Source organism: Phascolarctos cinereus, unplaced genomic scaffold (assembly GCF_003287225.1).
Source record: "Phascolarctos cinereus isolate Bilbo 61053 unplaced genomic scaffold, phaCin_HiC Scaffold_4;HRSCAF=312, whole genome shotgun sequence".
In the NCBI taxonomy this organism is placed as follows: domain Eukaryota; kingdom Metazoa; phylum Chordata; class Mammalia; order Diprotodontia; family Phascolarctidae; genus Phascolarctos; species Phascolarctos cinereus.
This window is the reverse complement of record NW_027555847.1, coordinates 310,151,085-310,172,719: the sequence shown is the minus strand read 5'-3', so window position 1 is coordinate 310,172,719 and position 21,635 is coordinate 310,151,085. Positions and strand designations below refer to the sequence as shown.

Below are 21,635 nucleotides of genomic sequence, written 5' to 3'. Positions count from 1 at the left end.
TAAGGTAAGTAGTGCAATTATCATTATCCCCATATTACAAATGAAACTGAATCTCAGAGAGGCTAATTTACTTGCCCATGGTCATACAATGGGCAGCTAGGTGGTGCCATAGTGCATAGAGTGCTAGGCCTGGAGTCAGGAAGGCTCATCTTCCTGAGTTCAAATCTGACCTCAGACATTTACTAGTTGTGTGACCTTGGGCAATTCATTTAATATTGTTTGCCTCAATTTCTCATCTGTAAAATGAACTGGAGAAGTAAATGGCAAACAACTCCAGTATCTTTGCCAAGAAAACCCCAAATGGGATCACAAAGAGTATGGATCAACCAAATGACAATAGTCACAGCTAATAACCGTCATGACTATGTTAGTGCAAAGAACTAATGAATAGATGTAATATAAAGAAATATTTCCATTCTTTAAAAAATTTTAATATGAGATGGGTTAGGAGACAAAATAAGTTCTGGTAAGTTCTTTTAAAGATATTCCCTCTATTTTTGCTATTGTAAGTTCTAATCTTCAAAAAGAAAAAAGGAACCATGACTATAATTTATAATTTTTTTAATGCAGCTTATTATCTTAAATTTGACATCATAAGACAGCTCTCAGAAACAGGACAGACTTGAGGACTTTACCTAAATTATGGGATTTGACGGCATGCCACAATTGATTAACTCAAATCCAGTGATCCATAGTTTTATACCAGCCAATCTCTCTGTAAGGTCATTCTAGAAAACCTTTCAAACAACTACTCCAAGCTCTCCTTCCACTTTGTCCTTCAATTAAATGCTTAGCTAAATATGTACAGTATAAACCTCAAAACCCTTTAAAAAGTTTAAAAAACAACCCTACTAATTTAGGTTAAAAACAAAAGTAATTGCGGCAGAAGTGTCTTTAAGTTTTGCAATAATCCTTCCAGTATTTTTGCATCCCAAAAGCTCCAGATGTGACCAGCCACTGCAAAAATGGTAAGTTGTTTATCAGCATTCTACACTGGAAACTGGCACCTGTAATTGTCCTCATATTTTGCATCAGCAGAATTAAAACACATAAAAAATGACCAAGAGACATTTTTGTGTAATAGCACCTATACATTGAGAGTCAAATGCCCTGTCTGTCATCCTGAAGGTGACCGCCCCAACGTGTGTGTGTGTGTGTGTGTGTGTGTGTGTGTGTGTGTGTGTGTGTGTGGTATCTTGACTGCCTATTTCTATAGGCTCTCTGGAGGTAAACAGAATAAAAATGTGCAGCTGAAGACTTTGGACCTTTCAAAGAATCATGTTGCTTTTCTTTCCCTACTTTCTCCCTCCTCCTATTTCCGGCCCTCCACCCCCACCTCACATTTAGTTGAGCAGAAATTCTATTGCTCACCTCAGTCTGGCTGAAGGTTTATGAACCACGAACATATTTGAACCATGTGACAATAATTAACCATGTTGTTGGACCCTAGATTTAAATTTTTTCAAGAGAGACAGAAAAAAAGCCTTCTATTGATTATGGAACTCAGTTACATTTTGTACCTCTCTGTTCTCTCCATACTGCTCTTTACTAGCTGATATAACAAGGTACTTTTTCTCCTTTGCTGGTACATTCAACACAGATTCCCAGGACTTCATTTTTGCCTGACTGTTGATTGCAACGAATTGCAGTTTTGGTACTGATGCAAATAAATCACAGGGCGCTTAAAGATCAGAAGTTTGCTGAAAAGTTTTCTTTGTTCTAGAGAGGTGAATGCCAGTTTCAAAACCTAAAAATACCATTATTTACTTTTTAAGTATTTTTTTTAAAGAAATGAGACTTTAGCAAAAACTGGTGATTTTTTTTTTTTACAAAATCATTAGAGGAAGACTGGTATCTGTTTCCCTTTTACAAATATGAAAACTGAGGAGCAGAGATGTAGGTGAATCCATTAAGGTCAAATTGTGAGTCAGCACTGGAACCAAAATTAGGACTCAGTGTGCCAGCCCATTATATAGGCAATATAGTTGGTCGTGCTGCCTTTGCACAGTAAAAATTATACAACAGACTCATTTTGGGGTGTTAAGTTGGGCTTTGACTAAGTGCTATTTTAACCTCAGTTGATGATAATTAAGCTTGACTAGATACATTAAAATAAACCTCAAAGCAAGGATGTTCTAATGTAAGGTCACTATGGAATGTCTAATTTCCCCCTGCTGTGTACAAGTATACCGAAGTTTCCCATACTGAGAACACATCCAGCAAAAACTGGATTATGGTTTCAGTACCCTGCAGTAATTTTGCAATTGTCTGCAATAATTCCCAGTCATGTTCAAAATATTCATATTCATCTAACTATCTCACTGTGAATCAAATCTTTAGCTCAGCAGTCCTTCTACTGTTCAGAGCAGGAAGGGTGTCTTATCAAATATTCAAGGGGGAGGGTGGGGATGTTTAGGTGTCCAGAAAGGTCATAGATATGGCCTCTCCTCATCCATGACCTGATGGAAGCCACCACGTTTAATCCAGCAGAGGTGAGTAACTATTGTGCCACTGACCAGGTTCAGTGTTTCATAATTGATACATTTTGTCACAAAATACAAAAGACCTCAACTATTTATTGGAAAAGTTTGATACAAGTTCTCTAGAAGTGACTTTTAAACTAGAAAACTTGGTTTTTCAAATTTGGGGTAAGTTCTATCACCAAAGGATCCAAAATTTCAAAACTTTAGTGCAAACATTTCTACTGAATACAGTTTTCTTAAAGAAATTTGGCATAAATCCAAAGGACCTGTTCATTAAGTAATGTAATGATCTCAAGTGGTATTGCTTGTGGAGTGGGAACTACTTCCTCCTATTTAGAGCAACTATTGTTATTAGGATGTGAATTATATCTACCATGTTTTTCATTCCCTACATTAGATGTTTGATGAAATTAAAGGTATCATATGGTATTATTTTTCAGGAAGACCATTAATTCTTAGATTTTCTCATATTGTTTCTTCAAGATCACTTGCTTTGATTTGTAGAAATTTCAGGTGTCCTTCCAATCTTACTGGCTTTTGATTTTTGTTTTAAAAGTTTTTCTTTTGTCCCTGAATTTTTGAGGTTGAGATTTGCTAAAATCTCTTTCAAAAAATCTATTATTTTCAAAGAATTTCTTCATTATTGGTTTGAAATTATTTATCTTTATTATTTATTATAAAATTCTTTAAATTATTTATAATATTAGACATATTATGTCTTTTTAAATATTTGTCTTCATGTCCATCATTATTTCTTCATTTACAATTTGATTTGTCCTCCATTGTACCCTGGAAGATTTTGTGGTTGTTCCATTATTATTTCTGTGGGTTTTGTGTTTCATTCTTTCATTCAATAAACATTTATTAAATACCTACTATGTGCGAAGCACTGTGCTAAGCACTGGGAATATAAAAAGAGGCAAAAGACAGTTCCTACCCTCAAGGAGCTTTCAATCTAAGAGGGGAGATAACAGGCAAACAAATACATAAAAAAAAATAAACTATATACAGGATAAATAGGAAATAATTTAAAGAGGGTAAGCACTGGAATTAAGAAGGGTTAGGTGAGGCTTCCTGTAGAAAGCAGTATTTTAGTTAGGCCTTAAAGGAAGCCAAGGAGGTCAGTAGTCAGTGGGGTGGAGGGAAGTGTCAGGAGAATGTTCCAGGCACGGGGAACAGCCAGATAAAATGCCCAGAGCTGACAGATGGAGTGTCTTGTTTGTGGAACGGCCAGGAGGCCAGTGTCACTGGAACAAACATGATGTGATAAGGAGCAAGGTAGAGGAAGACTGGAAAGGTAGGAAGGAGCTGGGTTATGAAGGTCTTTGAATGACAAGCAGAGCATTTTGTATTTGCTCCTGGAGGAAATAGGAAGCTACTGGAGTTCATTGAGTGAGGGGGGCGAGGGGTGTGTGACATGATCAGGCCTGTGTTTTAGTGGCTGAAGAGAATGGTTTGGACTGGAGAAAGACTTGAAGCAGATAGAGAGACCATTAGGGTATTGCAACAGTCCAGGTGTGAGGTGATGAGGGTCTGCATCAGGATAGTCACAGTTTCAGAGGAGAGAAGGGGCTGCATTTGAGATGTTGGATATTGGATATGAGGAGTGAGAGATAAAGAGGCATCCAGAATTCCAAAATGACTCCTAGGATGTGAACTTGAGGGCCTAGGACCATAGTGATGCCTTCTATGTTAATAGAGAAGGTAGGCAAAAGGGGAAGGTTTAGTCAGAAAGATAATGAGTTCAGTTTTGGACATATTGAGTTTAAGATGTCTACAGGACATCCAATTCAAGATGTCCGAGAAACAGTTGGAGATGTGAGACTGGAGGCCAGCAGAGATATTGGGGCAAGAAAGGTAAATTTGAGGAATCATCAGCATAGAGATCATAATTAAAGCCATGGGAGCTGATGAAGTCACCAAGTAAAGCAGCATAGAGGGAGAAGAGAAGAGGTACAGAGCCTTGAGGGGCACCTACAGTGAGAGGGCATGATCTGAAGGAGGATCCAGCAAAGGAGACAGAAAAGGAGCAGTCACTTAGGTAGGAGGAAACCCAGGCAAGAGTGGTGTGTCCTGAAGACCTAGGGAGAAGAGAGTGTCAAGGGAAAAGAATGATCAATAGTGTCAAAGGCTGCAGAGAGGTCAGGGAGAATGAGGATTGAAAAAGGCCAGTGGTTTTGACAACTAAGGAATCATTAGTAACTTTGGAGAGAGCAGTTGTGGTGGAATGAGAAGGTTGGAAGCCAGATTGTAAGGGGTTAAGAAGAAAGTGGGAGGAGAGAAATTAAGGTACCTGCTGTAGACCCTTTTGAGGAGTTTAGCTATAGAGAACAGAAGGGATAAAGGATGATAGTTAGCAGGGATGGAAGGATCAAGTGAGGGTTTTTTCAGGATGGGGGGACATGGGCATGTTTGTAGGCAGCGTTTATGTATGGTATTTCCCTTCTATTCTGAGGTTTTTCATATTATAGTTTTATACATATATACATATACACATACACACACATATATGTAAGTACATATATGTGTGTGTATATATGTATTTTTGTTTCGCAACACTCATTCATTATATTGTTACTTCTTTTAGTCTATTCCTTTTTTTCTTCCATCTGCTAGTATTTCTGGGAGGTTTTCCTTATGATTAGATTCTTTTTCATAACTTCTCTGTGGTTTGTTATTCTTTTTTTCCCTTTTATACATATTTTGCTGTTTTTAAGTGATGAAGGGGAATTTAGCTTAGACCTGACTTCTTACAATACCTTTTAGCTGAAACTCACATAGGATTTTTTTTTTTGGTCAAGACCTCCTATTCTGTTTTATCCAATAAAGAAATAAACACAGCTAATATCTCGCTCAACTTCCATACTGCAGGCTTTCAAAATTTCCTGCCCCTGTGTCCAAATAATTAATACAAAATCTTCCACAACTACTGAAAAAGTAATTAAAAGTGTATGCCCTCCCGCTGAGGAGTTAGTTGTCTTTATTTACAAAGGCTATTGCATATTCAGAGGACAGCTAGGTGGCGCCATAGTGCACAGAGCGCTGGGCCTGGAGTTGGGAAGACTCCTTTTGGTGAGTTCTAATTTGGCCTCACACACTTACTAGCTGTGTGACCCTGGGCAAGTCACTTAACCCTGTTTGCCTCAGTTTCCTTATCTGTAAAATGGGCTGGAGAAGGAAATGGCAAACCATTCCAATATCTTTGCCAAGAAAACCCCAAATAGGATCACAACATGACAGGAATGACTGAACAACAACAAAATACATATGTATATAATAGTAGCTGACAATTATATAGCAAGGTTTAAAGAGAATTGTCCTTACAATAACCATGTGAGGTAAAGAGCATAAATACTTTTATCACCATTTTACAGATTAAAAAAATTTAGACTCAGTTTAAATGACTTGTCTACGATCATAGTGTCTTTTTTTCCCCCCCTAACACTCTCTCTTGCTATGAGTGAGTAATGCAGCATCCTCTGCCCCTCTGACTCACAGATGGGACGATGAACTCCAAATCCTCCATTTAAGGAGGGAGCTCACCTCATTCAGAACATCTCATTCCTCACCCTCCAGTGGGACTTCTCTAACTCCTCCCCCCAAACCTCCACTCCACCCACCCTGTTTCTCAGTTTTCTTTTGTGCATTGTCTTTCCCCTTTAGAATGTAAGCTCCTTGAGGGTAGGGGATGTCTTTCTTTTTTCTCATTTGTATCCCCTGGGCTCAGCGTTGTGCCTGGTAGTAGTAAGTGTTTAATAAATGTTTATTGGCTGACCCAAAGACACCTTTTGGTTTTCCATCACCTTTATTTCCTGTCATGCCCCTCTTCTCTCCCCTAGGAACAAAGAATAAAAAAGGAAAGAAAGAAAAAGAAAGCACTTTAGCAAAACTAACCAAATGAACGACTGAGTCTGATAGTAAGGACAGGAAGTACAATATTCCACATCCGTATCTTCTCTGTGGCTAAACTTGGTGATTTTAATTATAAAACATTCAGTTTAATTTTTGATTTATCCATTTGCATTATTGAAACCATTGTACATATTGTTTTCCTGGTTTCTGTTTACTTCACTCTGCATCAATTTGTATAAATCTTTCCTTGCTTCCCTGAATTCATAGCCATTATTTTATTCTATTTATATATCATAATTTGTTTAGCCATTCCCCAACGGATGGGGAACTTGGTTTCTAATGCTTACTATAACAAAAAGTCACATGGGGTCTTGTTCAGCATCACACAAGGAGTAACCATTAGAACTGGAATTATCCCTGGCTTGTGACTTGTTACAAATCACTTTTCTAGGCCTCAGTTTCCTCATCCATAAAATGACTAGATGATTTCTAAGGTCCTTTCCCACTTGATCTAAAATCTTATAATCCAACGGTGAGCATAAGGAACCTACCCAATTTTAGCCACAGTCTGGTAAATTTATTCTAAAACTAAGCCAGGCACATAGATCCAAGGGGATCCTAAGCATATATCAATTGCAGATATTGAACCCTACGGCTTTCATTCTCTTAGATGAGGCTGTAGGGAACAAGGAAAGGTCTGTATGAATGAATCAAAATCCTAAGAAGGAAGAAGTGGAATGTGTTGTGTGGGCGTAGAAGGAGGAGCAAATCGGAGCTGATCTAGAATTACCTGCTTGTCTAAGGATTCTTTAAATTGTTGTCCATTCAGGCTCCAAACAGACTAGCCCAGGGCATTTCTGGCAAAGATGGCAACATGAAAGCTTCAAATTGAGCCCAGTTCCCCTCAGAAATGCCTCAGAAAAGACTTTAAAAGCTGCCAGGTGAAGCAATGAGCCAATAAAACCAAAGGGAAACACTAGTCAACTCCTTCACCCAGCCCAGGACTGGACAAGAAGAGAGCAGGAAGAACGCAGGCACCCAGGCTGGAGGTACGCCAGGGGGGCCTGAAGCCAGCAGGATCTCTGGTATCTCTGGTGAATGGGGCCCCAAGCCAGGAAGAGCTCAGTTTCTGCCTGTCAGAGCCAAATCGGGGGAAAACACAGCTCCAGATCTGTGACAGAGGGCAAGGAAATGGAGACAGGGCAGAGGAGACTTGGGTTGTCCGTGCTGAGGCCCTCCAAGAGGACTGAAGTCAGTGAGATATCTCGTCCAGGCCTGTCACAGCTGCGGCAGGAGACAAAGCTAGTTTTTAGTGGGTGACTTAGCATGAGAAGGTAGAGAAGGAATAGATTGCCAGAGCTCTAGAGGAAGCCAGCAGCCGGTGCAAACCGGTATCTGTTAGGTATCGTGTCAGGACTTGTCAGTGCTGTGGTAGGGGACCAAGCCAGCTCCCAGTTCATGACTAAGACAAAGGAGGAGAAGATGAAGATGAGATTGAGGCCAATGCTTGTCTTGGGCTCCCAGGAGATGGAGACAGAAGCCTGGGAGTGAGGCAGGGGGCAGGACCCAGAGCCAAGCTCAGGTCCTGCCCCCTGGTTCAGGCTAGGTCTGCAGAATAAAGTGGGGAGGAGACTAGGACACAGTCACTCAGCCCAGGACTGTGGCAAGGCAGTGAGTGCCAGTGGTATCCAGAGTCTGGAGGAGACTGACAGGACCTAGACCCTGTCACTCCAGCCAACAGAGCAAGAGTTTGGTCCACAGAATCCCAGTTAGTTACAAGAAGGTCAAGAGGCAAGCACAGAATAAGAAAATAATTCCATAAGCACAAATAGAATTCTCAAAAGAAAAAAAAACCAAGACCACAAGGACTCAAAGGGTAGATTTGGAAAAAGGAAGCAAGAAATCTAAAAAGGAAATTATAATGCTTGAGGGGAAAAGTGGAAGGAAAATAAACTGCACAGAAGAGAAAGTAGAAAATATTATTCAAGTATTATTTGAAAAATACAATGAAGGAGATAAAATTCAATGAGACAGTAAGAAATATTACAACAAAATCAGAAGACTGAAAAATTAGAACAAATGATATATATACACTATCAAAAACAACTGACCTAGAAAACAAGTCAAGGAGAGATAATTTAGGAATCATTAGATTCCCTGAAAAAAAAATGACCAAGCAAAGAAAAAACTGGATACTATATTTCAAGAAATCATAAAAGAAAACTGCCAAGAACTATTAGAAGTAGATGGTGATATGAAAATATAAAGATTCCACAGGTCACTTACTGAAAAAGAAACACCAATTGGAAAAACCCATAATCTTCTAAAACAGTGGTATCACAGTCAAATAGAAGTGGATCTCTGTGGGCTACATATTGATTTAGAAAACCACAAATCAACATTATGTATGTTATATTGCATTTTTATTTATTTTTGTTAAACATTTCCCAATTACGTTATAATCTGGCTCAGGCTGTGCTTGGGAGTTTTGTGGTAGCTTGACTGCCTATGGGTCACAAGTTTGACTTCTCTATTCTAGGACAAAAAAAAAGTACTTAAAAGTACAGTAAGAAAAGGTTAAAGTGCCAAGGATCAGAGTCAAGATCACATAAAGACTATGCTGCAACTACTTTAAAGAAAAAGAAATCTTGGAATATGGTAGAGCAGGAGGCAAAAGAAAAAGGTATGTAACAAAGACTAATTTATTCTGTAAAACTGAGATAATCCTAGTGAGGAGAAAAATGAACCTTTCATGGAATTTCATGGATTCAGTCCTGATGAAAAGTCCAGAATTGGGAAGAATCTTTGAAATGTAAACACAGTAAACAAGGAGGAACTAGAGAAGTAAAAATATCTTTGAGCAATTGGATAGGACTAAATGAAGAATTACATTCTAATAGGGGAAGAAAAGAAAAGTGTCCCTTCAAAATCCAATTGCCTTCAAACACCCTTTACAGAAAGAACAAAGAAAGATAAACAGAGGTGAGTTTGGTTTTATTCTGTTTTGTTAGCTTTAAGAGAAAAAGAAAAGGGAGCAGGGAAAGGAAGAAACAAGGAAGAGGAGAGGAAATCATTATTTCTCATAATTGGAGTTTGCTGGGAGAAGAAAACATAAGCATGGAGATTAGTGAAGGGTTAGGATTAGGGTGGTTTTATGAACCTTACTTTTAGCTGAACTGGGCAAGGTAGGGTTGAATAAAACACATAGAATTTGGCATAGGAGTACATTAACCACAATACAAAAAGAGAAGAAGATAAGGAAAGGAAGACAGTGTTTAAAAGGGAATATATTATTTACAAGAGTAATTTACATGAAAAATCAACTTCAACCACAGAAAGTAGATCATAAAAAGGCAACCAATGATCAGAGTGAAGAGAAGAGAGGCAGAGTAGTAGAATCAGTTTCTTCTAGTAATAAATTTCCCTTAATCCCATTCCTTTTCTTCCCTACTTTTTTTTTCTTTATAAAGACAAAGTGAGGTGCAAAGAGAGGAAAAACTACAAGATGACATAATGGCCAGAGTAACACAATAATTATATCATGAATGTGAATGGGATTAACTCTCCCATAAAACAGAGTAGAGTAGCAGGATGGATTAGAAAGCAGAATCCCAAAATATGATGTTTACAAGAAAGACATTTGAAACAAAGATTCACATAGGTGAAGATAAGGGACTGGAGCAGAACTTATTATGCCTCAGGTGAATTTTCTAAAAAAGCAGAAGTGGGAAACATGACCTCAGACAAGGTAATAGTAAAAATAGACATACTATAATTAAAAGAGATAATCCGTGAAGCTATATTATACTTAGAGGCACTAAAGATAATGAAATATTTTCAATATTTATTATATATGCACTGAATGGTGTTGTATTTAAGAATTTAGAGAACAAGTGAAAGAGAACTTATTCATTAGACTTATTCATTAGATTAAAACCCTGTGAAATTGTAAGCCAATAAAATTGATGAATTAAATGAATGAATATTCAAAAAATTAAAAATGCTTGTATTAACTAGTTCTTAAAAAAAAAGAAATTGAATAAGCCATACATTAATTCCTAAAAACTATGACTGATTTACTAGTGATTTTAGCAAAATTCAAAGAACAAGTGATTCCAATAGTACATAAATTATCTGCAATAATAAAGACATCTTACTGAACTCCCCATATAAAACAAATATAGTACTGCTATCCAAACCCAGGGAAGAAAATGAGATAAAACATAGATTACTATTTCTTATGAATATATTGATTTAAATATTTATTATTATTTTTTAACACATAACTGTCTTTTATTGTATATATATTTGAAGTGATTTTCCAATTTCTTGTTTCACAGAAAACATTAAGTATACTCAGCTTAACATATATGTTGTGTAAACCTGCCTTGTTCCCTAAATAAAACAGATCATTCCAACAATTTATCCAGGAGGCCTTTGTATCTGACATCCTCCAAAGACGTGCATATAAACATGATAGATAGATTACTCCCCGTCTTCACCTTCATTGATCACCATTCGGTATCCTCTCTTCAGACTCAGGTCATTTGCATATTTCTAGCCAACAATCATTAAGTGTCCAAGAAGATTTTCATCATCTTCCTCTGCAACAGATATCTGGGTAATGGGTTTCTTAGGTATCACCAGGAAATGAATTGTGGGCAAACATCATGGAAAGCAAGACACCGGTCATCCTCAAAAATTAATTTGGCCAGGATTTCCTTGCAAATTATTTTCCTGAAGATGGTGTCTCCCCTGGGCTGGACAGTCTGAACTTTGCTGATCTCATCAGCTCCCACAGCCGGCTCCTGCCACCTCCCACTATAGCCTCCACCGCACTCTTGATTTAAATATTTATTAAAAACTAGCACAGAGACTCTGGCAATATATTCAAAAAGTTACATAGTATGATGAGCTTGACTTTATACCAGATATCTAGGGTTGGTGCAATATTAGGAAAACTAAAACCACAAAAAAACGGTAACAATAACAATGCACATCATGACTATCAATAGATGCGTAAAAAGCATTTGAGAGGCAGCTAGGTGGCGCAGTGGAAAGAGCACTGGCCCTGGAGTCAGGAGGACCTGAGTTCAAATCCGACCTCAGATACAAATACCATAATACGTCTAGCTGTGCGACTCTGGGCGAGTCGCTTAATCCCAATTGCCTCACCAAAAAAAAAAAAAAGCATTTGACAAAATATATCTCTCTATGTTAAAAAACTTAAAAACATAAGAATAAATGGATTTTTGCTTTATGTTGTAAATAGTACCTAAGACCAAGGGCTAGCATTATATTTAATAGAAAATGAAATAAGATCAGGGGTAAAGCAAAGATATCCATTGTTACTACTATTATTTTACATATTTTTAGAAATGTTTGTTATTATAATAAGACAAAGAAATTGAGGAAAGAAAATTATCACTTTTTATAGATGATAAGATGGTTGACTTAGAAAATATTAGAAATTCAACTAAAATTTATTAAAGCAACTAATGATTATTTTAATAAAGTAGCAGGATATAAAATACATTCATAAAAATCATCAACTTTTCTGTACATTACCTACAAAACCAGCAAGTAGGGATAGAAAAAGAAATCCCATTCAAAATAACTATAGCATGTATAAATTCTTAGAGTCTACCTATCAAGATATACTTGCGCCATTTTGGGAAGCACTTTGGAATTATGTCCCCAAAGCTACTAAAGTGTGTATACTCTTTGACCTAACAATACCACTACTAAATCTATATACCAAAGAGATTATTAGAGAAAGAAGAAAAAGACTCATATGTACAAAATATTTATAACAGCCTTTTCTCTGATGGCAAATAATTGGAAATTGAGGGGGTGACCATCAATTAGAGAATGGTTAAACAAATTTTAATATGTGTATTTGATAGAGTACTGGTGCGCTGTAAGAAATGATGAAGGGGATGGCTTCAAAGATACATGGGACATCAACTGGGGAATGGCTAGACAAGTTGTGGTATATGAATGTAATGGAATGCTATTGTGCCATAAGAAATGATGAGCAAGCAGATTTCAGAAAAGCCTAGAAAGACATTACATGAACTGATGCTGAGTGAAGTGAGCAGAACCAGGAGAACAGTGTACACAGTAACAGCAACATTGCGCAATGACTAACTTTGATAGACTTACCTCTTCTCAGCAGTGTAAGGATCTAAGACAACTCTGAAAGACTCATGATGGAAAATGCTGTCCACATCTATAAAAATATCTATGGAGTCTGAATGCAGGTCAAAGTATACTATTTATTCTCCCTCTCTTTTTTTGTTTCTTCTTTCTCATGATTCCTCCCATTGGTTCTAATTTTTTGTTACAACATGACTAATGTAAAAATATGTTTAATATGAATGTATATGTATAGTCTATATCAGATTGCACACCATCTTGGAGGGGGGGGAAGGAAGGGGAGAAAATTTAGAACTCAAAATCCTAAGGAAATGAATATTGAAAACTAAAAATGAATGAATGAATGAATTTTAAAAAAGATATGTGGGAAAACTTACATGAACTGATTCACAATGAAGTGAGCAGAACTAGAACAATTTATACAATAATAGAAATATTGTAAACACAGACAGTTTTTAAAAACTTAGGAACTCTCACCAACACAATAATCAACCACAATTCCAGAGAATTAAAGATGAAACATACAGCCCATTTCCTGATAGGACTTAGAGTACTGAGACATATTTTTTTTGGAAATGGCCAGTGTGGAAATTTATTTTGCTTGACTAAATATATTTGTAACAGGGTTTTTGTTTTTCTTGCTATCTAAATTGGGGGGAAAGTTGGTGAAAGGAAGAAAATGTGGATCTGAAAATAAAATAAAATTTAATTTAAAAAAGACATACTTAGGACTAATATGACTACAAAATGCTCTTTCAACAAATACAGGAAGACAAATAATTGGAGAGATATTAATGGCTCATTGTTGGGACATGCAAATGTAATAAAATGGTAATACTGTCTAAATTAATTTATCATAACATTCAAACTACCAAAAGACCAAGATAGAATAACAAAATTCATTTGGAGGAAGAAAAGGTCAAGAATCTCTAGGGAAATCATGAAAAAAACATGAGAAAGAAGGGTTCCTAGCAGTATACTCTATTCAAAAGACACTATAAAGCAGAAGTCATCAAAACTATAGGCACAGCCCTGGAATAAATAAGGTAAACAAATTCAAGAGCAGAAGAACATAGTAGCACACTGTTCAATGGATTCATGGTCACTACTTACTGGTTGAAGGCTTCCTAGTCAATAAAAACTATGGGGAAAATTAGAGTGAAGTCTAATAGAAATTAAGTGTAGCCCAGCACTCCACCCCACATACCACAATAAGCTCCAAATAGGTATATAACAGATATTTTAAGTCATATAAATAAATTAGAGGAGAAGGCAAGGATGTTCCTTTAACAATTATTGATAGAGAAGGATTTCTTGACTAAACATGGGATAGAGATGATCATAAAAGACAAAATGATCAAGTTCTATCGAGTGGAATTGAAAAGATTTTTTTTTCCTTTAGCAAAAACCAAAATCAATGTAGTTAGAATTAGAAGGGATAGGGGCAGCTAGATGGTGCAGTGAATAGCACACTGGCCCTAGAGTTAGGAGGACCTCAGTTCAAATCTGGCCTCAGACACTTGACACTAACTGTGTGACCCTGGACAAATCACTTAACCCCAATTGTCTTCTTCCCCTGCCTAAAAAAAAAAGAAGTAGAAGGAATATAGTTCATCGGGGAAAATTTTACTGTAGATTGCTTTAATAATAGTTTGACACCCAAGATATATTTGTAATTGATACAAATATCAAGAGCCATTGCCCAATAAATAATTAGTCAAAGGCCATCCATGAACAGGTAGTTTTCCGAGGAAATGAAAGCATTAACAACCACATGAAAAATGAAATACATATTAAAATGTTCCATCATATTCTGCCTAATATCCATCAGATTGGCAAAGAAGACAAAAAAGGGAAATGGCAATTGTTGGAGGGGTTGTAGGAGGATGACATACTTCCATATTGTTGGTAGAGCTTTGAATTGGTTCAAACACCAGAAAGCAATTTGGAATTATGTTCTCAAAATCATCAAATTGTTCATACCTTTTGAAATAATGATAATTATCTATTCATAATCTGTTGTTATTCCACTTCTTTTTCTGTTTTGCATCTCAACATTGTTTTTCCTCTTCATCCCAACCTCCAATCCCTCCAACCCTCAGTTTTTTCCCAGTTCACCATCACTGCACTGGCTACACTCTCCTACCTTTCCCACCTTACCCCTTGGTGAAACAATATAACTCCACACTGTCCTCTCCTCTCAGGTCCCTTGCCCCATTATCTTATTTGGCTGTTTGCCATCACAAGCATCAATCTCAGATTTCTCCCAAGTTGCCTTCACCTCTACTCAAGCGCTGCTGAACAAAGCCAGAGAAAAATCATGAAAGCATGGTGACAAGGTTTACTGACAATTTATGTTAAATAATCTCAGCTGGAGGCAGCTAGGTATTAAAGTGGTAAGAGCGCTGGTTTGGAGTCAGGAAGACTTGTTTTCTTAAGTTCAAATCTGGCCTTATATACATATGAGCTGTATGACCCTGGGCAAGTCACTTCACCGTATTTGCCATAGTCTCCTGATCTGTAAATTTGAGCTGGAGAAGGAAATGGCAAACCCCTCCAGTATCTTTGCCAAGAAAACCCAAATGGGGTCACAGAGAGTTGGACACAACTGAACACACACAATCTCAACTACCTTTATGGTGGCAAGGCAATTCCTTTACACATCCCTAATTAATTTGCTATCCCACTTAACTACCACAGAGGCTCTTCTAAAGATTTTCACTCCAATTCAAACCTCCCATTACTCCCCCTTTCCCCCACTTATTGGGTTGAGAACCTCACCTCATATTTCACTGAAAAAATATAGGCCATTCACTGAGAGCTGTTTCTTTTCCTGTCCTCATTTCACATCAGTCAGATGCCTTCTGCTACTATCTCCTCCTTTACTCATGGCTCACATGAAACACCTCTACATGCAGAAATGATCCCATTCCATCCCATCTTCCCTAGATGATTGCCCCTTCTATTATCCCCACTCTATCACTTATTTTCAATGTCCCCGTATTTACAGACTTCTTTACTGTTTACAAACACCCATGTCTCCCTCTTTCTCAGAAATCCCTCACTTGTTTCATCAATCCCTACTAGCTAGCATCTTATATCTCTTCTCCTTCTCCTTCCTACTAAGTCTCAGAGAGTTCAAATTATTTTCCTTGCTTTAGGACAATCTAGTTCACTTCATTTTTGTGTATAAACATCTAACTTCACAGGTTTGTTAGTATCTTTTTTCAATTACGGGCCTTCCCAAATTATAACTGACACTCTCCAAGGATGGCATAAGAGAATTTTTAATGGCTTGCTGGAATCCAGCTATTTTATCTTCATTCATTTGATGTTTAAATTGTACAGACTTATGCCAGTTTTCAGTTAATGGCACACCGTCAGACTCTGAAGGCCCAGAAGCAATTGCATTTTCAGGTAATGTTACATGATCAGCCTATGAAATTGCTAAATTATTTATTAATTATTGATGAAGAATTGTATCTAATCACTGGAATCAGTACTTAGGAATCAGTTTGATTTAAAAGTCAGTTTGACTATTTAACATTAGCATCTATAAGATGGTTTGACTTCTTTATAAGAGTAGCTTTCCTGTTTCTCTGGACTACAACTTGGACTCTTGCCCCAGATGAGAGGAGAGGAGGGGGAGTGGGGGGATGGATGAGGAGGATGAGTTCCTGGAGTCATAAGATATTCTACCTGGTCATAAGTCAAGGGTTGCTCAACACTGGACTTTCTGGAAAATGCTGATTAACTCTGTTGTCATGAGTCTTGGAAGTCCCCTCCTGTAAATCAGGCTAAATGTAAGCCCCCCCTGTGCCTTTACCAATGGCATAAAAGACTGCTCTGTCTGCTCTGATGCATCCTTGGCCACTGAGAGGCTTTTGGGATCTTACTTATTGGCAACTGCTAGCCTTGCAAATAAATTACCACGCTTGGAAACTTTATGACTCAGTTTCTCTTCATCAGAAATTTTTATCACAGCAAAGCTCTGACTTGAACACTTGGCCAAAAGCCTGAGAAGTGGCCTGAATTTAAGACATTCCACTAAACTAATAACCATGTTTTTAAAAAAAGAAAATGAGGTTTATCTGTTGTCCCCTATTCTTTTTTTTTTAAATATAAATTTGTTTATTTTTAGTTTTCAACATTCACTTCCACAAGTTTTTGAGTTCCAAATTTCTCACCCTTCCCCCCACCCCAAGATGGCATGCATTCTGAATACCCCCTTCCCCTAGTCTGCCTTCTCTTCTATCTCTCCCCCCTCCCTTCTCTTATCCCCTTCCCCTTCTATTTTCCTGTAGAGCAGGATAGACTTCTGTACCCCATTTCCTGTATTTCTTATTTCCCAGTTGCATGTGAAAACATTTTTTTTTTAAAACATGTGTTTTTAAAACTTTGAGTTCCAAATTTTCTCCCTTCCTCCCTCCCCACCCACCCTCATTGAAAAGGCAAGCAACTCAATATAGGTTGTACATGTGCAGTTATGCAAAACACTTCCATAGTAGACATGTTGTGAAAAACTAACTCTATTTCCCTTAATCCTATCCTGCCCTCCCATTTATTCTATTCTTTCTTTTGACCCTGTCCCTCCTCAGAAGTATTTGCTTCTGATTACCCTCTTTCCCAATCTGCCCTCCTCTCTATCATCCCCTGCTCTCTTGTCCCCTTCTCCCCCTATTTTCCTGTAGGGTAAGACAGATTTCCATACCCAATTGAATGTGTATGTTATTCTCTCCTTAAGCCAAATCCTATGAGGAAAAGATTCCCTCATTCCCTCTCACCTTCCCCTTTTTCCCCTCCACTGTGAGAGACTTTTCTGCTTTTTTTTGTGAGATAATTTACCCCATTTTACCTCTCCCTTTCTTCTTCTCCGAGTATCCTCTCCTTTAATTTTATTCTCCAGATATGACCCCTTAATCTTCAACTCACCCTGTGCCCTCTATCTATTCTATATATACATACATATAATTTTTTTCCTTCAACTACCCTAATACTGACAAAGTTCTCATGAGTTCAAATATCATCTCCATGCAGGAATGTAAACAGTTCAATCTTAATAAGTCTCTTATGATTTCTCTTTCCTGTTTGCCTCTTCATGTTCCACTGGAGTCCTGTATTTGAAAGTCAAATTTTCCATTCAGCTCTGGTCTTTTCATCAGGAATGCTTGAAAGTCCTCTATTTCACTGAATGACCATTTTTTCCCCTGAAGGATTATACTCAGTTTTGCTGGGTAGGTGATTCTTGGTTGTAATCCTATCTCCTTTGCCCTCCGGAATATTATATTCCATGCCCTGCGGTCCTTTAATGTAGAAGCTGCTAAATCTTGTGTTATCCTGATTGTGTTTCCACAGTACTTCAACTGTTTCCTTCTAGCAGCTTGTAATATTTTTTCCTTGACCTGGGAACTCTGGAATTTGGCTATAATATTCCTAGGAGTTTTCCTTTGGGGATCTCTTTCAGGAGGAGATCTGTGGATTCTTTCAATTTCTATTTTGCCCTCTGGTTCTACTATATCAGGGCAGTTTTCCTTGATAATTTCTTGAAAGATGATGTCTAGGCTCTTTTTTTGATCATGGCTTTCAGATAGTCCAATAATTTTTAAATTCTCTCTCCTGGATCTATTTTCCAGGTCAGTTGTTTTTCCAATGAGATATTTCACATTGTTTTCTAATTTTTCATTCTTTTGGATTTGTTTTACAGTGTCTTGATTTCTCATTAAGTCACTAGCTTCCAATTTTTAAGGAAGTATTTTCTTCAGTAATCTTTTGGACTTCCTTTTCCATTTGGCCAATTTTTCTTTTTAGGGCATTTTTCTCCTCATTGGCTTTTTGGACCTCTTTTGCCATTTGGGTTAGGCTATTTTTTAAGGTGTTATTTTCTTCAGTATTTTTTTGGGTCTCCTTTAGCAAGCTGTTGACTTGTTTTTCATGATTTTCTTGCATCACTCTCATTTCTCTTCCCAGTTTTTCCTCTACTTCCCTTACTTGCTTCTCAAAATCCCTTTTGAGCTCTTCCAAGGCCTGGGACTGATTCATATTTTTCTTGGAGGCTTTGGATGTAGGAGCTTTGATTTTGTTGTCTTCTTCTGGTTGTATATTTTGATCTTCTTTGTCACCAAAGTAAGATAATATAGTCTGACTCTTTTTGTGCTGCTTGCTCATGATCCCGCCTAATTACTTGAGTTTTAAACTCTTTGTTAAGGTAAGAGTCTGCTTCCAATGTGGAGAATGTACTGTCCCAAGCTTCAGGGGTTTGTGTAGCTGTTTTCAGAGATACTTGTAGGGACCTGTAAATTTTCAGTTCTTCCAAGGTGGTATGATAAGGGGCGAGGTGTTTACTCCTTTCCTGGCCTGTGACCACAAGTACTCCTTTCTGTCCTGTAACTGTGAGGAGGGGTCCTCTCACAGCCACTACAAGCTCCACCATGCCAGCGTTCCTCCTCACCCCAGCACTGCGCCCAGAACTGTGACCCAGATCCACACAGGGCAAAGCAAGAGATTCCTGCCTCAGCACTGGCAAAGAGATCCCTGCAATCCCTCTCTGATCAGCCACTGGATTCCCCCTCAGTCTGTGGGCCAGAAGCTTGGGAAGCAGCTGCCCCCCGCCCCCCGGGGCCATGCTTTTGGGGAATGGAGCTGAAACCCCACCTTCCTCTCTGACCACCGACAGAAACAGACTTTTCCCACTGACCTTCTCAGTTGTCTTTGGCATTCGTGGATTGAGGAGTCTGGAAACCTCCACAGCTTCCCACGATTCAGTCCTCTGAGGCCTGCTCCAGGTTTTCTGTGGCCTGTGTGCCCACGCTGTGCTGCGCTCCCAGCCTGGTGCGACACACCTTTCTGATCAATCATTCAGATTGTCTTGGGCTGGAAATTTGTTTCACTCTGTCTTTTTGTGGGTTCTGCTGCTTCAGAATTTGTTTAGAGCCATTTTTTATGAGTATTTGGAGGGGTTTGGGGGAGAGCTCAAGCAAGTCACTGCTTTCACTCCGCCATCTTGGCTCCGCCTCTCTGTTGTCCCCTATTCTTGATGAAGCCAAATAATCATCATTTCCTTTTCTTAATGCTCACAATCCATTTTTTAAAATCATACATTCCAGTTGACAGAAATCAAAGTGAAGTTACTTTGGCTACACTTTAGATGTCTATGGTTTTTCTGTAGGCAGCTAGGTGGTGCAGTGGGGAGACTGTCAGGCTTGGAGTCAGGAAGAGTCATCTTCCTGAGTTCAAACTGGTCTTAGACACCTACTAGCTGTGTGATCCTGGGCAAGTCAGTTAACCCTGTTTGCCTCAGTTTCCTCATCTATAAAATGAGAAGGAAATGGTAAACCACTTCAGTATCTTTGCCAAGAAGATTCCAAATGGAGTCATGAAGAGTTGGACATAACTGAAATGACTTAATAACAATAATTTTTTTTTATTTTGGTGGAAATCAAGGCATTTCTCATTTCCAGCTTTGTTGCACCTTCTAATTCTCACTATTTCTCAAATATCACTGAGAGTATTCAGTAATAACATATCATTGAGTTGTTCTGGCACCCTGAGCCTTGTCCAGGCCTCAGACTTGCCGTCATTGGGAGTAGTTAGCAGCTATCCTACCATCACTTCACTTGTCATAGGTCTTAACGCCTTGCTAATTATTTTTAATTCTATCCTTCCAAGTCAGAAGATAATTCTCCTCAACAGAAGAAACAAAAGCAAACTAAGGATTGAGTAATTCTGCTTTCTCTCTATCATAAATTATCATTGTCCCATCTATCCTTTCGGTATTTTTCTTGATCTCAATATAGTCTTTAAAAGTCCATTTTTTGTTGTCCCTTGAATTCAGCAGCAGCTTCAGCTCGTGCTAAGCATTAGTACTCTTGCCAATATTTTTCTTTCTGGTAAAATGTAAATTGCTTGAGGGAAGAAGTTGTGTCTCTTAAAATTTTTGTTTTCCTAAACCTAGACCATTGCATAATGCCCTGTACATAGCAGTCATTTAATGTTTCTTGAGTTGAACTAAAGTGTTGTAGGACCATGTCACTCTTGTGTTCCCTCTTTTCCCCCCCAGTTTCTGTTGCCTGCCTTTATCTTCTGTGTTTTTTAATTATATGTGCACATATACATATGTATTTATACACATGTGTACACATATAGGCATGCATGTATATGTGTGTATTATGTTGTAACTAGGTATTCCTAACTCACCAGACTGGAAGGAAAGCTGCCACTCACTGGTTTGAGTCTAATGCTAATTGGTACAGAAGCTTTGACTTGCCGTTTTTGCCCTGGGACACTTCACCCCTCCTTAGGCAAAATGGCCCTTCACTCTTGGGGAGAGGAGGTATTATCACATTGGTATCAGACTTAATATAGACACGCAATCAGCTTGGTACACTGAAGCTTAGAACTCTCAAGCTCAAGTGATCTGCTATCCTCAGCCTCCCCAGTAGCTTGGATTACAGGTATATACCACCACAACTGGCCTAAGTATGTTTTTTAAAAAATCTAAGTTATCTCAATGTTGTTTCAATTTGCATTTCTTTTTTGGTGGAATTGTGAACCAATTCAATCAGTTTGGAGAGGAATCTAGAATTATGCCCAGAGAGCTATTAAACTGTCTATACCCTTTGACCAGCAATATCACTATTTGGTCTATTTCTAAAGATGATTAGGGAAAAAGCAAAAGAACCTATATATTCTAAAATATTTATAGTAGCTCTTTTTGTGGTGGCAAAGAACTAGAAATTGTAGGGACACTCACCAATTAGGGAAATGGCTGAACAAGTTGTGGTATATGATTGTGATGGAATATTATTGTGCTATAAGAAATGATGAGCTCAATGATCTTAGGAAAACATGGAAAGACTTGCACGAAATAATGAAGAGCAAAATGAGCAGAACCAAGAGAATGCTGGATACAGTAACAGCAATGTTGTTTTAAGAATAACTTTGAGCTAATAAGTCATTTTGACTATTATAAATACCCAAATTAACTACAAAGGACATATGAAGAAAGAGGCTATTTGCATCCAGAGGAAGAACTGATAAGAAGTATGTATAGAATAATTTTACGCTCACACACACACACACACACACACACACACATATATATACATACATACCTATTAGTGTCCAATGGTAGCCATTTCCAGG

The 21,635-nt window shown here is 37.9% G+C and overlaps 1 pseudogene; it reads right to left on the bottom strand.

The window, feature by feature from the left end:
• Positions 1-10,757: 10,757 nt before the first annotated feature.
• The window catches only part of LOC110221929 (adenosine 5'-monophosphoramidase HINT1 pseudogene), a 53,616-nt pseudogene continuing 42,738 nt past the window's right edge, over positions 10,758-21,635 (bottom strand).